This window comes from Trichosurus vulpecula, chromosome 2 (assembly GCF_011100635.1).
Source record: "Trichosurus vulpecula isolate mTriVul1 chromosome 2, mTriVul1.pri, whole genome shotgun sequence".
Lineage (NCBI taxonomy): Eukaryota > Metazoa > Chordata > Mammalia > Diprotodontia > Phalangeridae > Trichosurus > Trichosurus vulpecula.
This window is the reverse complement of record NC_050574.1, coordinates 219,508,628-219,526,343: the sequence shown is the minus strand read 5'-3', so window position 1 is coordinate 219,526,343 and position 17,716 is coordinate 219,508,628. Positions and strand designations below refer to the sequence as shown.

The window sequence follows — 17,716 nt, the reverse complement described above, 5'->3', positions numbered from 1 at the left end:
CATTTCTTTCTCTGATACATATAGATGCAATGTTGATTCATGACAATTTAGAATTTTTGGATGTCTTCAAATCTAAGTAACTTCATCAGATACTGCAATGTTTTCAAATGATCATACACGTACAATTCATCATGTTTTCTGATGTACTAGGTAAACTAAGAAGACTGTATAATAAAATTATATTTTTTGCTACTGTGACTAGGAAGTCACCAAGCAAGAGCTGTGATTTACACAATACTTGAATAATAAAAACTAAAATTTATATAGTGCTTACTATGTGTCAGGCACTTTACTAAGTGCTTTAGAAATATTCTAGTTGATCCTCATAGCAACCCTGGGAGGTAGATTCTATTATGATCTGCCATTTACCATTAGAAAACTGAGATGAACAATGATTAAGTGACTTGCCCAAGATCACACAGCTAGTAAATGTCTGAAGCTGGATTTGAACCCACTTCTTCCTGATGCCACATCCAGTGTTCTATCCACTGTGTTATTTAGCAGCCTTAGGTTTAAAATAATTCTTCAAACAAATGTTTCTGTGTTCCATGTAAGTCTAATAATATTGTATGCATTAGTACTTGAAGCAGTTCTAATCCAAGAGGTTTTTTTTTTATAGAATGGGAATTATTTAAAGGAATTTCAAAATGCCCTCACACATCTTCTACAATACTTAATTTAACTCATGATTTGGCATCCTCCTATACAAAGTTCTGCTCTGATGCTATGGAAGCTGAGCAAGAAATCTGGCAGTTACTACCAAGCTGAAAAGGCTTCAGGTACATGACACACAATGTACAAGTCTATCATCAGCTTAGTTAAGTTTAAAGATAGGAAACATCATCATCATCGCCAATAACAACAAAATCATATTGGCTGTGATGTGACAAATTTTCTTAGTCACAACAAATCGTAAATACCCATGCCTGCACTGGTGGAGGGAGTAAATACATAATTTAAATGAAGCCATTTATGAAGCACTGAAAAAGATAGGGAGTTAACAAAGCCAGGCACTTCCCTCCCCATCCCCCCTCACCCCATCCCAACCCTTAGCTTTGCTGAGAGTAATCTGTTTATCCAAGTAGTAAATAAGTTGTTTCCTAAGTAATTTACTTTTGGAGTTGGAGTAAGGTTCCATCCTTTTTTGCATCATGGAGCCCATTGGCAATCCGATAAAACCAATGAACCCCTACTCAGAATAATGTTTTTAAATGTCTAAAATAAAATGTGTAACATTTCAAAGAAAGCCAACAATCGATGAAACTAAAGATGTAGAATTTTTGCTTGTCTGAGTTCATAGACCTCTTAATGTCTTACCCACAGACTCCAGGTTAAGAACCACTAAGTTAGAGAGTGTCAATAGGGGAAAGTACATCACTGTCACTAGTCATGGAATCTGTGTTCACTTCCTGCTCCCGATACTTACTACCTGTATAACCTTGGGCAAGTTATCTCCCAATTTCCTTATCTATGGAATTACTGAGTTGGACTACATCAGGGATTCTTAACCTGGGGTCCATGAACTTAAAAAGAAAAGAAACTTATTTAAACATAATTGGTTTCCTATATATTTTATTTTATGTATTTTAAAACATGATCCTGAGAAGAGGTCAGTAGAATTCACTAGACTGCCTAAGGGCATAAAAAAGGGTTATGAACCATTGGCCAAGATGAACTTTTAGGGCACTCCAGCTTTAATCTTTGTCCTAAAATTTGTATGGTATTGCCATCTTGTGGTGAATATGGGTAACAAACCTTTCCAACCCAACTAATCAAAAAGGGACTCAGAAAGAATCCATAATACTGGGATTTTTTTTTTCTTCATATTACTGTCCCTTTAAGTTCAGGGAATCTTCAGTTTCATTTTTGGATGTTCAAGTCCAGACACTGTAAGGAAATTATAAAAAAGCAGGTTGCATTCAGATAAGCAAAGAATTACTAAAATATGTAAAAAGTTATTTTAGAAAACTTAAACTCATACGCAATATAATTAAACCATGTTCTCACTCCTACAGAGATAGTTAGAAAGCCAAATTCTTTTGTCACTGGCTTTAAACTGCATGGGGGAATAGTTAAAGGGAATAAATTATACTGTAGTTTCAGGAAATGAAATGTGATTTTTTTGAGGTCAAAGAAGTTGAGAATAATGTCACAGTAGTGTGTTATAGTAGGAATTATAGGGCTCTATTTAGAGCCAGGGAGACCTTGGTTGAATCCTGTTGAGTTTTACGAGCAGTGTGATCATAGTCAAGTCACCTAATTATTCTGCCATCTCTTTCCTCATCTGTGCAATGATGGGGTTCTATGACCTTGAAGGACCCTTCCAGACTATGACCCTAAAAAGCCCAGCTCTACTACTTACCACTGAAGAGATCTTAGGCAAATCAATTCATCTCCTTCAACCTCAGGCTTCCTCACTACAACATAAAGGTGTTAGTCTAAGAGGTTTGCTCCAACTCCAAATCTATAAGATAGTTTAAAAAATTAGGTAAAAAATTGAAGATGGTAAAAAGAACAAGGATAATAGCAAAGAAGAGGTGTAGAAAAGCCTGCAGAGAAAATTATTCCAAGAAAATAATTAGTAAAAGGCTATACTTGTATATTGATTAAAGAGTTATAGTTAAAAACAGAATTTTGTGTCCAACCTTTTTTTAAAGGAAATATTATAAAATAAGGACCATCCAACAAAACCACAAAACAGACTTCATTTGACTAATACCCAGTTGCCTGAGTGAAACAAGGGTATCCTTTGTTACTTTTAGGCATTCAGTGGAAAGAAGAAAAGGTCCAAGGCACTCAGCTCGAATGCTGTTCTCAGCAGCATTTTATGGCTTTGAACTTCATACAGTTACTATATCCTTCCACTTTGCTTTGGGGGGAGAGGGAAGGCTTCCTAACAATTTAAAAAGCAATTTGTTTCCCCAAGAAAATATTTCCCTTAAACTTAAAAACTTTGTCCGTGTTTCCAGATGATTGCCATCCATCTTGATAAAACGATTGGTTCCCTGTTGCTACATTTCTGATTGTCATCAAATAAGCTACTTTTTTTATTAAGACAAGATGTTATAAGTTAGGCCCAAACAAGCATATAAGCCTCCTACCTTTTGGAACTAGGGTGATGTGAGAGAAGAAAAAAACCATGAACATTTCTACAGTGGAACACAAAAAAGTTGGTTAGTAAGCATTTATTTGAATGGCTACTACATTGTTTGTCAATCTTACTTTACGGGATTAAAAAAAAAGAAAAGGAAAAAAAGTTTTGTTTGTTTTGTATGTAGATGTATTGCTTCACCAAATATAATATAAATTACTTGAGGGCAGGAGCAGTGTCATTTTTATTTTTTAATAGTGGCTAGTACACAGTAAATACTTAATAAATGCTTACTAATTGGAGAAAATACTGTAGAGATTCATTGAAGATTATGCAATATATGTAGATGTGAGTATCTCAAGAAACATTAATGGTGTTAATATTTCACCATAGAGAAATTAGATTACTACTATGGATCTGTGATCTCACTGGCAGAGCACTCCCTTCTCTGGTGCTAATCAAAATGTGCACATGCCTTCTTAACCCTCTCTGTGTTTCTCTTCTGTCTTTTTTGTTTCTTTTTAAAAATAGTTTGTTTCTTTTCAGTCTTCCACAGAGTATCCATGGAAGGCCATGGAACTTTTTCTCAGGTTATATTTTTAGGATATTCATGCAATGTTTGGATTTTCTATTTGTTATCTCTCCTGCTTGTAACATCATTAGCTTCTCTTCTTAAATGATTATTCTTGTCCCTGTTGATATCTACATTTAAGTTTTTTTTAAAATAGGCTTTTTATAGTACTGTCTGGTTTAAATCTAAATCTCATTTTTAAGAGAGAAAAATAATTAGGTTAGGTAACTTGGCTAATATATATTCATCTTTCCACTGCCTTTTATGGTCCATCAAGCCTCTCTTAAGTGCCTTCCTTGAAAACACTAGAACCTTGAAACAAATTGATTTTTTTCTGATATGATAAACATATAGTCCAAGGATATAATCTTATCCTATAATCTTAGGAAAATCTTTCAACATCTCTATAACCCTGGAGAAGTCTTTTTGAATCTTCTTGGTTTTCATTAATACAACATTCCTTTTTGCAGCCAAAGTTGTTGGGTTACAAGAAACACTTATTTCTTCATTTGATTCGTCTCCTAAGCCATTATTTGGCCCAGGTCATATTTCTACAGTGAGGGAGTGGTACCTTCTCAGAATTTCCCGAGCTAATTATCCATTATTTCTTTCATTCTGCTTACAAGAAAATCCGAATAACTCTACCATGGACAATGACATATTTATAGGGTTCCAATTAATCTCAGAGTAGTTTATAAGCTGAAAAATTAATCAGTCTTTCAATGTATGATAAGGAGTAACTTTTCATCAGTCTGCTAATTCATGCCTTTTCTGAATACCAAGTTTTCCCATCAAAACATCACTTTGCTTGACAGTGAATTTGGGCATTCTCCCACTGTTTCTGTCAGATATCTTCTCAGCTGAAACCATAGCAACTTGATAGGTTTTCTTCAACTCAGAGCCAAGAGATTTAAAAGTTCTAAGTATCTTTATCTTCTCCATCTTCTGAGGCTCCAAAGCACAATTTTGTCAGTAAATGTGGCTCTGACATATGTGGATCTGACAAAGATCAACAACTTTATTGTATTACTTAGGCATCATTTCTGGTAGGGTGCCAGGTAAATTCTGGTATATAATATGTTGATTTATGATATATCAACATATTTTGATTTTTGTGTGTGTGTGTTCAGGTCTCTGTTCCTAACATGTTCACCAATGTGCAATTGAAACACTTGAGCTTCTTTGGGGATAGAAACGTATCATTGATAACTCCTTTATATTCTTATATTTCCTTAGGTCACTTACTATCAACATTTCTACTTTTATTAGAATAATTTCTGAGGGGCAACTAGGTGGCACAGTGAGTGGAGCACTGGCCCTGGAGTCAGGAGGACCTGAGTTCAAATTCAGCCTCAGGCACTTGACACACGTACTAGCTGTGTAACCTCGGGCAAATCACTTAACCCCAATTGCCCTGCCTTCCCCCCTGCAAAAAAAGGTAAAAAAAAGAATAATTTCTGTAAAGGAATCTATACACTGAGAATTACTTCTCCCATTACTTTAGCAACCATGATTGGTTCTTGGTTGGGCATACTTGTACATATCTAGTGAAATGATCAGTTGCCACTAAGGTATAACTAATATATTTACTTGTCTTTTTCCATCTATTACAAGTCAATCAATGTAGACAAGTTCCCAAGTTTTGCTGGTATTTAGATTCTCCAAATAGGTAATATGATATAGTAGCACTTTGCTATGAACACCTCATAAGCAAATCTCACATGTCTTAATGACATCTAGTATAACATTAGTCCTACTCTCCGATCCAGCCCTCTCATTCCATGTACCCATATTCTTCCTTTAATTCTCTAGTCTGCATGCCTTGAAACCACAGAACCAAATGAGTTGTACTATATGTCTTCCAGCAGCTAAGTCCCCCAATTCTCCATTATCCTAGAAAGATCCTCCAGAATTTCCAGAATCCCAGAGAGATCCTCCTAAACCTTCTTGGATCTCAGCAACATAGGACTTTTTTATTATATAGATCCATAAATAAATGATGTTTTTCAACTTTTAGGACTTGAGTTTCTAAAATGAAGCTGAAGTATTACACATTGTTCTTGCAACTACACTTTTAGGAAGCCATCCAAAGATAAATATCCATTGTTACAGATGGAAATTATCGTATGTTTTATTAAGATACATTCAGTAATTTCACGTAAGAATTTCAATTTCATTATTTCATCTATTGCTATATTTAACTTTTGAAGAATGAACATAATCAAGGAAGCAAAATGTAGTAAAAGCTGTATCATGGTGCATTGAAAAGCATGTTGGATTATTAGGATTGGGGTTCAATTCCTGTCTTTGCCTCTCATTACCGGGGTGATGTTGGGTGACAACCACTCTGGGTCTCAGCTTCCTCTTTGGTCTAATGAGGGGATTGTACTAGATGAACTATAAGGACCCTTTCAGCAATATAAATATATGTGAATGTATGTCTGTATGTATGTATGTATCTATGTATCTATCTATCTATCTCTTTCTCTCTCTATCTATCTATCTATCTATATAAACCTGTGACATCTTGATTAATTTATCAGTATTGAGGGAATTTATATTCATACTTTTCCGTACATCTAGATGATATGTGCCACTTTGTGTGTTTTTCTATATATCTAGATGTTACAGTTCACTTTCTTACTAGGTAAATTAGTTAAATTTTGTAGAAAATTATAATGAAGTTAGATCATAACAGTTTTCATGTGTCTTTGTTCATTTTTTAGTGCGATAATATATTAAATTCACATGACATAGCATAAGACCTCTACAAAAGCTGCTTGGACCTTCCTGTGATATAGCATTCACCTACATCAATGTTCCCTACTCTACTCCATGTGTAGCAAAAGCTATTTGATAATGTTACCCATTGCTGGGAAGAAAGCTGTGTTAATAATATTGGAATGTTGTTTTGGCTAATGTTAAAAAAAAGAAAGAAAAGGCAGCTATTCAGAAGTGTGAAAAGGACCAGGCTTGGGAAAAACTCTGCAGAAACCAAACTGACATTTTTGCTTGGCTTGACTTAGGGAGCTTAGTTGTTTATAAGGCAGATGTTGGTGAAAAGGAATATCGGAAGAGAAATTCTGAATGCATGGGAGTCATCAGTTTTGTGTTTTCCAGCGCATGTCACCTTCTTACTCTTTGTATGCACAAAAAATGAAAGTTGTGGAGCTTTGGAAAATTCTTTTACATCTTTTTTGGAAGAAAAATTATGCTGAGATCTAATATCAGGTAATTAGCCATCCTGCACAAAAAAGGATGCTAGAGCCATTGTTTCAATACTATCAGTTGTTGATGAAAAGTTCATTACTAAAATAATATCCAGCATGCTACCCTAGCAAATAAGAAACAGGGAAAGTGAAAGCTTAACATCACCTAAAGATCCCCAAAACTGAAGTAGTTTCAATGACAGCTAGATGATGAAATGGTAAAATTCTCCAGCATTACAGGGAGTGGGAACAGGCCTATGATTTCATTGGAATAGGTAATTCCCAGATATGGAAATTCCTTCTGTCACAGTAAGTCAGCATTTTTCTGCAACTTACAGAATTACAGCAATGCCTAGAGAACTTAGAGGTTAAGTGAATTGGCCATGGTCATACAGCTAATATGTAATAAATGCCAAACTTAAACACAGATCTTAGTGGCTTTGAGACCAGCCCTCTATTCACTTTGATTATATTCGGTACCAACTTATTGGAATATGAAGTGAGAAAGATATATCATTGGATATAAAATTGTTATTGCTATAGTGTATGGAAGAATAGTGAATAGTTATAGATATAATAGTTATAGATATATAAGTTATAATGGTTTTATAAGTTTATGATAAGCATGAATCATAATGTAATTTGTAGACCAAAAATTAGTTGGTTAAGAAGAGAGGGTTTTTTTTCCTTTCCTTTTAGTGTCTCAAAAAACACTGTGCATGTCTTCAAAGATATAAGCTAAAAAGTACATGAGAGTCTTCTCAGGGTCATAAATGTATTTGTTTAAATGATGTAAATGCCTCTGAACTGATAGAAGAGTGCAGATATGATCTACATCCAATGACCAAACTTAAGACAGTGCTTACTTAAAGAGTGCAATGAGTAATATTCTAAATTGTAACAGCAGACTATACCGTGGTATTATGATGAACTATATGTATGGAAAATTGTTTATGGCCCTTTTGTAAGTTTTTGGTTGGCAGGAAGGTAAAAGGATAAGGAGTTTTCATACAGGGTACCTATAGGTAGAGACTGAAAGAGAATGGGGCATCTAACAAATTTAATGCACTGATTAAGAGACAGAAAACTTTAGATGGGAGACATTTTCCCACTAGGACTTAAGTTCTTTCGAGGTCAGGACTGGTTTATCTCTATCACCTAGTACAGTCAGTAGCACAGAACAGGTACTAAGTAGGTGTTTCTGAATGGAAAGCTGTGAGAAAATGCTCAATGAAAATAAACATGGGAAAATAATGGAATACCAATCAAACACGCTACATGATTTGATTAGTACCATATATTATCAGAAAATGACAGGTTTTCAGATAAATTATCTGAATTATTTTGGAAAGATTATTCTTTTTTGGGAGATGAGAGGCCTATGATACTGGATATCCCCACCTGTTGAATCTAGAGTGAGGAAGAGATAGAAATCATTACATTTTGAATGGCTATAAAATAAAGGAGATGAGATTTTACAATCTTACTCTGTAAAAGTAAGAGTGATAAACTGAGGAAAACAATAGGAGCTTTGTAGTTGATGAGTTTATAGTAGCAAACAGGGGTTTCATGAGGATCCATATTAAAATTGGTAAGCATATGTATTATTACTCTGCACTATAAATTTGTAATAATTTTAAAATACTATTTGTAATCCTATAATATCTTATAATTAAGGCAAAATAAAACAAAACAAAACCAGGAGTGTGTATTCCAATGTGCTGCTAAACACAGGGCATCCTCTTTCTAAGTGTATTAGAAGAGAAGAAGTAAACTTTTACAAGAGATATTCCACAGTATATCACATCTACACTCACACAATTACTGAAACATAAAGAAAGCATATTCTTATTGTCTCACATCCTTAATGTTTTGTCTGATAATAAAATGGTTTCGATAGATGAGAATGTTGCCTTTAAGGCTATCCTATAACAAGATGTCTCCTGTATGTGCCAAAAATCCTGTAAGGTTACATGACAGATATAGACTTCAGGGCAAAGATGTTTGTAATTGTTATGCAAGAGGTATAGAACAGAATCAGCGTTTCATAGGATTTCTTTATAAATGGCGAAGTCTTCCCAGTGCTCTTGTTCACAGGCAGCATTGTGCTCATTCCAAGCCCTAGAATGTTACTGGGTCAACTCAATGAACTCTGTCACTCAAAAGACTTTGCCATATCTATCTGATAGGTAAAGCCAAGTGGATTGAGCATTCCTGTTAGCTAGGTTGCTATGCATGTGGGTAGCCAACCTATAGGGCTTGCTTATTTTTATACGTATCTTGCACAGAAATTGTAGATGGATGGTAATTCAGGGCCCAGAATTGAACAGGAGGAGAAGAGAAGGCTAGATTGCCTTTGGAAAAATTGCACAATGACCTCAAGTGTATTCCTGAAACAAAGCCCCATTTTTTAATACTAGTATACTTCCGGTAATGATATTTGGCTGTGAGGCATGGAATACTTCAGTCCCCAAATAACTGAAGGCTGAGAGTCACTCAAAGGGCAACGAGGAGTCGCATTTCAGGCACGAACAGGCCATAACACATAAAAAACATGGAATTGCGCAGGAGAAACATTGCATTGAAACAATTTGAAAGAACAAATGACTTGGACACTTTTCTTGTTTACTACCTGCAGATGTAAGTTGGAATACATTCATCTGCCTAGAAGTTGGTGAATTTTTGTCAACAACGTCAACAATAAGGAATAGCCTTGAGCATCAGATGAACCTGTTGGCTTGTTGTTTTGTTTAATGGCTTAATATTTTATTAATACCATTTTGTTTTGTTTTTTAATTTTTAATTTATGGACTAAAACAAGCATTTCTATAAAATAGCATAATTTTTAAAAGACGGTTGCAATGATTGCACATGAAACTGCAAATCTACAATGCACACTATGCTATTCCTTTTAAATATACAACTGAGTTATCATGTAAATTTCTTTTTTCCATTATTTCTTCCTTACACTCCCCATGCCCTAGAGATGGCCAGCATTAGACACAAATAGGTATACATACATATACATGTATGTATATATGTATACACACAAATATATACATGTACAATTATTCTATACATACTTCCTTTTATCAATTCTTTCTGATTGCAGATAGCAACTTTTTTTGTATGTCCTTTAGAGTTAATTTGGGTATTTATAATAGTCAAAATAACTTACTCACTTAAAGTCTTCCTTAAAACAATATTGCTGTTACTATACACAATGTTCTTTTGGTTCTGCTCATTTTGCTCTTCGTTATTTTGTACAAATGTTTCCCTAAGGTCATTGAGCTAATCATTTCTTATATCATGGAAGTAATCAATCACAGTCATATACCACAACTTGTTCAGCCATTCCCCAGTTGATGGGCATCCCTGTAATTTCCAGTTCTTTGATACCACAAAGGGAGCTGCTATAAACATTTGAGAACATAAGTTCTTTTCTCTTTTCCCTAGTCATCTTTGGAAACAGACCTAGTAGCAGTATTGCTGGGTCAAAGGGTATAGGCAGTTTAGTAACTCTTTGTGCATGATTCCAGATTACTCTCCAAAATGGTCGAATGAGTTCAGAATTCCATTAGGAACTATATAAACAAAATTATAGACATCTTTTTATACAAATAAAATCAGATTTAAATAATTGGAGAAATATTAATTCTTTATGGGTAGGCAGAGCCAATATAATACAATGACAATATTAGCCAAACTAATTTACATATTCAATGTTATCCCAATTAAATTACCAAAAAATATTTTATTGAATTAGAAAAAAATAATAAGAAGATTCATTTGGAAGAACAAAACATCAAGAATATCAAAGGAGGGGGGGCAGAGCCAAAATGGCAGCTTGAAAACAGTGACTTACTTAAGCTCTCCCCCAAACTCCTCCCAACACCTGTAAAAAATGACTCTAAACAAATTCTAGAGCTACAGAACCCATGAAATAACAGAGGGAAACAAGTCTCCAGCCCAAGATGACCTGAATGGTCTCTGGGAAGGGTCTATTGCACCATGCTGGGAGCAGAGTGCAGCCCAGCTTGGGCAGCACCTGAAGAGACCAGGCCAAAGTAGACCAGTCACAGAGAAGGCTTCAGGACCCTGAATCACTGAGCTGTCACAGTTACCAGAATTCTCAACCCACAGTCGCCAATAACAATGGAGCAGGTCAGTGGGCAAACTACTAGATCTGGGTGAGAGAAGTGTGTGGTCTGGCCCCAGCCCTGGGGGTAGCAGAGGTGGCATGGAGGCAGCAGCAGGAAGCTCTGGTGACTGCTTCCAGAGGTCCAGTTGCTGCTGCTTCTGACCCCAGGCCCACCCGGTGAGAGGAACCAAGCAGCTAATCAGAGCAGGAGTGCAGGGAGAGCTTTGATGGCACTGAGGGAAGGTTCTCTTACTTTGCCCTGCTTGGATCTGCACTGCGGTCCTGGCTGGCAGTTCTTGGGGAAGGAGGAGTGCTGCTATGGCAGATCTTGTGGTGACTGTGGAAAGGAAGTCCTCCTGGTAGTTACATGACAGAAAGGAGTGCTCACACTCACAGACCAGAGCAGAAGCCAGGAGAGGAGTATCAAAGCACTACAGAATAGAAGTAGCTCTGAAAACAACAGTGCAAAACCCCTGAAGCTTGAGACAAAGCACTCTCCACACTGAAGGCAGTCATAACTTGACCAAAAGCTCACAAGTCAAGTAATTGGCTGGGAAGATGAGCAACCAGCATAAAAGGACCCAGACTCAGATGATAGAATCTTTTTTTGGTGACAAAGATCAAGACATATGGCCAAAAGACATCAACAAAGTCAAAGAGCCTACAGCAAAAGCCTCCAAGGAAAATATGAATTGGTCTCAAGCCATGGGAAGAACTCGAAAAGGACTTGGAAAAGCAAGTTAGAGAAGTAGAGAAAAAATTGGGGAGAGAAATGAGAGTGATGCAAGAAAATCATGAAAAACATGTCAATGACTTGCTAAAGGAGACCCAAAAAAATCCTGAAGAAAATAACACCTTAAAAAATAGATTAACCCAAATGGCAAAAGAGCTCCAAAAAGCCAATGAGGAGAAGAATGCCTTGAAAGGCAGAATTAACCAAATGGAAAAGGAAGTCCAAAAGACCACTGAAGAAAATACTGCCTTGAAAATTAGATTGGAGCAAGTGGAAGCTAGTAACTTTATGAGAAACCAAGATATTATAAAACAGAACTAAAGGAATGAAAAAATGGAAGACAATGTGAAATATTTCATTGGAAAATCCACCGACCTGGAGAATAGATCTGGGAGAGATAATTTTAAAATTATTGGACTACCTGAAAGCCATGATCAAAACAAGAGCCTGGACATCATCTTTCAAGAAATTATCAAGGAAAACTGCCCTGATATTCTAGAACCAGAGGGTAAAATAGAAATTGAAAGAATCCACTGATCACCTCCAGAAAAAGATTCCAAAAAGAAAACTCCTAAGAATATTGTTACCAGGTTCCAGAGTTTCCAGGTCCAGGAGAAAATATTGCAAGCAGCCAGAAAGGAACAATTTGAATATTGTGGAAACACAATCAGGATAACACGAGATCTAGCAGCTTCCACTTTAAGGGACTGAAGGGCTTGGGATATGATATTCCAGAGGTCAAAGGAGCTAGGATTAAAACCAAGAATCACCTACCCAGCAAAACTGAGTATCATGCTCCAAGGCAAAATATGGATTTTCAATAAAACAGAGGACTTTCAAGATTTCTCAAAGAAAAAACCAGAGCTGAATAGAAAATTTGACTTTCAAATACAAGAATCAAGAGAAGCATGAAAAGCTAAACAAGAAAGAGAAATCATAAGGGACTTATTAAAGTTGAACCATTTTGTTTACATTCCTACATGGAAAGATGATATTTGTAACTTATGAGACCTTTCTTAGTATTAGGGTAGTTGAAGGGAATATACATATATATATAGACAGAAGCACAGGCTGAGTTGAATATGAAGGGATGATGTCTAAAAAAATTAAATTAAGGAGTCAGAGAGGAATATATTAGGAGAAAGGGAGAGATAGAATGGGTTAAATTATCTCACATAAAAGTGGCAAGAAAAAGCAGTTCTATTGGAAGGGAAGAGGGGGCAGGTGAAAGGTAATGAGTGAATCTTGCTCTTATTGGATTTGACTTAAGGAGGGCTTAACACACTCAGTTGGGTGTCTTACACTACAAGAAAGTAGGGGAGAAGGGGATGGGGGGGATGATAGAAGGGAGGGCAGATTGGGGGAGGAGGTAGTCAAAAGCAAACACTTTTGAAAAGGGACAGGGTCAAGGGAGAAAATTGAATAGAGGGGCACTGAATAGGATGGAGGGAAATATAGTTAGTCTTTCACAACATGACTATTATGGAAGTGTTTTGCATAATGGGACATGTGTGTTCTATGTTGAATTGCTTGCCTTCTCAAGGAGGGTAGGTGGGGAGGGAAGAAGGTAGAGAATTTGGAACTCAAAGTTCTAAAAACAAATGTTTCCAAAAAAAGTTGTTTTTACATGTAGCTGGGAAATAAGATATACAGGCAATGGTGTGTAGAAATCTATCCTGCCCTACAAGAAAGTAAGGGGCAAAGGGATGAGGTGGGGGGGGAGTAGGATGACAGAAGGGAGGGGAGACTGGGGAAAGGGGCAATCAGAACATATGCCATCTTGGGTTGGGGGAGGGTAGAAATGGGGAGAAAATTTGTAACTCAAAATCTTGTGGAAATCAACGTTGAAAACTAAAAGTATTAAATAATAAAAATAATTTTTTAAAAAAGAATATCAAAGGAAATAACAAAAAAATTTAAAGAAAGGAGGTTTCACAGTATCAGATCTTAAACTATATTATAAGACAGTAATTATCAAAACTATTCAGTACTGCCCAAGAAATTGAAAGGTAGACCAGTGGAATAGAGTAGACATACAATTTAAAGCAGCAAATAAATATAAAAACCTTGCATTTGACAAGTGTAGAGACATAAGATTTTGGGATAAGAATTCAAAAAATTTGGGGGAAAACTGGAAAGCAGTGTGAGAGAAATTGGGCATAGACCAATATCTTACAACATTTACCAAGATAAGGTCAAAAGGGATACATGACCTAGATATAGAGAGAGATATTATAAGAAAAATAGAACAACATGGAACGTATTAGTTATCAGACTTATGGATAGGTGAAAAATTTATGAATAAAGAAGAGATAAAGAGCAATGTTAGATGTAAAATGGATAATTTTGATTACATTAAATTAAAAAAGTTTTTGTACAAATAAAATAAACATGTAGCCAAGATCAGAAGGAAAGCAGAAAATTGGGTGGAAATTTATAGACAATTTTTCAGATAAATTTTCATATCTCATAAAGAACTTTGTCAAATATATAAGAATACAAATCATGAACATATAGTTTTCCAATGAAGAAATCAAAATGATTTATAGTCATATGAAAAATACTCGAGTCATTAATTAGAGAAATGAAAATTAATACCTTTTGTTTTGCATGTCTTGGTCATTTCCTGAAGTAATGCACCACCCCCACCACTGAACCTTCCTTAATAGCAAAGAAAAGCAGTGAAACAACCTGACCCGTCAAATGACAACTTATGACAGCTGTGTAATAATCTATCTACCATGATCCCCTTTCTTTCACCAAGAAAATGGAAATGTGTTTTGTTGCCTGTCCTCTGGTAACAAAATTGATCAATGAGCTACTTGTCCTTTAAGAAGGAATTGTGTCTAATTTATACCAGAACTAAAATAGTTGCATTTAGGAGGAAATCTCCATAATTTATATAGGAAAACCTAAATAAGAGGAAAATAAAATTAGGTACTTAGGGTTAGCAAAAATTTTAAGCTTTAAATTTACATGATCTCTTGTTGAGCATGTTAGGGAATTTTTCTTCAAATAAGATACTAAATGGCCTCCAAAGTCCCTTCCTAACACAATAGGAGCTTTGGTGATTTGGAGGCATACCATATAGCTAACTCATCTAAGACTCATTTTAGCTTATAACCAGATGATTTGAATGAAATAATATGTGTAAAGTGCTTGGCACATAATAGAAACCTAATAAATGCTTATCCATTTCCCCCATGGAGAGCATATTAAGGTTCTTTTATGAACAAAATGATTAGTTAATAATATGTACCCTGATCTTTCTTTCCAAGATGAGTTCACCTCTTATTTTCTGTAAAACACAGAGGCCTGACATCTCAAGATAGTATTGTACAAGAACTTGAATGGATTCCTAGAATATTTTTGAGGAAATGTTTTGGTAAAACACTATGAAATGCAGTGGGTAGGAACACTGAATTGGAGTCAGGAAGACCTGACTTGAAATCTCATCTTAAATATTTACTAGCTCTGTAACCTTGGAAAATTCACTTAACCTGTCTCTCTCTTATTTTCCTTCATCTCTAAAATAGGAATAATAATGGCACCTACCTCACAGAGTTGTCATTAAGAATCAGATGGGGTAACATACTAAGCAGCTTTACAAAACCTAATTAAAAGGTAGCAAGGATGATGATGATGATGGTGATGATGATGATGATGATGATGATGATGTTTTTATCTAGCCCTGCTTGGTAGTGAAATGGGTTGGCTCTGTCTAGGGGACACTCTTAAACTCATTACAGAATTACAACTTTGGGTTATTCACATTTGGGGATTGAAAAAAATATGAATTTTCTCCTAACCGGTATGTACATTTAAAATAAAATCTTTCTTTTTCTTTATGTTAGCTTTATTGTCATATATGGATGAAAGTCTCCATTCTCTGTTTCTAAGGAATTCAGTATTTAGGAAATTATGTTATTTGTCTGTTGCTACTTTGGATGCATAGCAACAAATTTAGGACTACTATGTGATCCAAATGCTTAGAATTCTGTCTTCTTCATAGCTTTATTATATAATTCATCATTTCATTAAACACTCTCTTGTTGTGGAACAATGAGAGGCAATGTGGAATAATGGATAGAGAGCTGAACTTTGAGCCCTGAAGACCTAGGGTCAAGTCCCTCCTCTAGCACATGGTGTCTTTATGACCATGGACAAATCACTTAACCTCTTAGTGCCTTAGGAAATTTTCTACTGCTATACATTTCAAAGACAGTGAGCCTTGCATTGGTAGAAGGAGCTTACTCCACAAGGAGTTCCCTACACCACTTAAATCACAGGTCCAATACTGAATTCTATTTTAGAATAGCTTTTCCACACTCATACACTACTCTCTCCCTAACTCCATCTCCCCCTCAACCACAGATACACTTTCTAAATCCTAATGTGATTTTTAAGTGTGCATTCAGTTTAATCTGGACAGGCATCAAGAAAATAATATTGAATGGTGTCTTACCATCCATGTTTTCAAGTAATTAACAAATGGAACAGAGCCAAGTACAAATCCCTAAGGCACACAACTGAAGACTTCCTACTTAATTGACATTGAACCACTATTTCTGGGACTAGTCATTCAGCTAAGCCTAAAAATTAAACAAGATTAATTCTACGGGACATGAATTAAAAAGGAAGGAACAGGAAGAGTAGATGCTTAGGAATCATTGGATCTCATTATTCAACTAACTTCTTGGAACTAGCTTTCAAAAGTTGAAGCACTTCAACTTTATTTAAATAAATGGTAAATTACACAATTGTAAGTAAGATATACCACCAGTAATAATCTCTCTTTTGTGTTGTTTTGCTGAACTGTTTTCAGGGAATATATATGTTAATTATATATTGTCTTTAGTTTTGTAAAAAAAAATCAACTTGAAATACCTAAGAAAGAAAATCAATATAAAATACTATAATCAGACAAGAAAATGACAAGAGAGGCTAGGGAAGGGATTAATTGAGATGAATCTTGAAGGGAGGTGGATCCGTGGACATGGATTTATAGAAGGGAATAGAGGGGAATGAGCAAAGGAATAAATTTTCTGTGAGATCTAGTTGGCATCTCATAGGATCATTAATTTAAAAGGTGAAAGGTATCTCAGAAGTACAATCTTTTCATTGTACAGACAAAGAAATGAAGATCTAGGGAGGCTGAGACCTCCTCAGGGAGGTTAAGGCACATACCTAAGGTCACATAATTAATATCAGGTGGGAGTTGAACCAATAGACTGTGAGCTCCTTGAGAGCAGAAACTGTCTTTTGTCCTTCTTTGCATGTGGCACATAGTAGGCACTTAATAAATGTTTATTGATTGACTGACTATTGAATCCAGGTCCAGGATCATCCAGAGTCAGTGTTAATTGTTTAGGGATGGTTATTCTGACAGCTTTTGAGACTTTGAATTACTTTGGTCCTGTTCCCTTCTCTCTCATTTTCTCATTCCTTCAACGGCCATTTGACGCAGAAGTTAAGGTATCCTTTGCAAAAGAATGGATGGAGAAAGATTGTTGGAAATCTTTGAGGAAATGTTTGGTATAACCAATCTAGACTTGACATAGTGAATTTAATATTATGTATGTAGGTATGGATGGATGGATGGATGGATGGATAGATAGACAAAGACAGACAGATGGACAGACAGATGGATAGATAGATAGATAGATAGATAGATAGATAGATATTCCTTTACTGAAGCTTTAGAGGACATAGAATAATCACTGATGATCACTGACTCTGACAAAGTTTTGATCTAACTGGAAAGAGAAGACAATCTGAGAAGCTTAAATGGCAATTGCAAAGCCATATCTAAATGAGAGGGAAAAAATGAGGACATATTTTCCTGTACATCTGAAAAGATGTACAGGAATGATAAGATTGAAGTGGGGGTCCTGGGAAGTGATGAGTGATAAGCTCCTGGAATGTTTGGCCTACTGATTAACATTATTTGCTTTAAGGGCTTTTGAATATG

At 35.6% G+C, this 17,716-nt stretch overlaps 1 protein-coding gene across 1 annotated transcript in view; it reads left to right on the top strand.

Annotated features, from left to right (window-relative positions):
• The window catches only part of LOC118835678 (sodium channel protein type 9 subunit alpha-like), a 123,196-nt gene that overhangs the window by 12,109 nt on the left and 93,371 nt on the right, over nt 1-17,716 (top strand). The gene's annotated exons all lie outside the window — the stretch shown is intronic.